Source organism: Diachasma alloeum, unplaced genomic scaffold (genome assembly GCF_001412515.2).
Source record: "Diachasma alloeum isolate Michigan unplaced genomic scaffold, Dall2.0 Dall_scaffold_01218, whole genome shotgun sequence".
NCBI classification, from domain to species: domain Eukaryota; kingdom Metazoa; phylum Arthropoda; class Insecta; order Hymenoptera; family Braconidae; genus Diachasma; species Diachasma alloeum.
The window spans coordinates 25829-26070 of NW_021681327.1; positions in this window are offsets into that span (position 1 = coordinate 25829).

Consider the following 242-nt stretch of genomic DNA (forward strand, 5'->3'; position numbering starts at 1 on the left):
GGAATTTAATTCTCCATCGAACAGCATTGGTTTCATTCCTTAATATTAATTAGGAGAAAAGAGACGATTTTTTAATTAGCGGGCGAATTAATGGGGAAGCAGTCTACGCCGAGAAACCATTGAGTTTTTCATAGCGCCGTGACTTTCGTCGCAGTTTTTTTTTTATTATAGAGATTAAGGGATGAAACGGGGGTTGAAGGATGGGGAATTTAATTCTCCATCGAACAGCATTGGTTTCATTC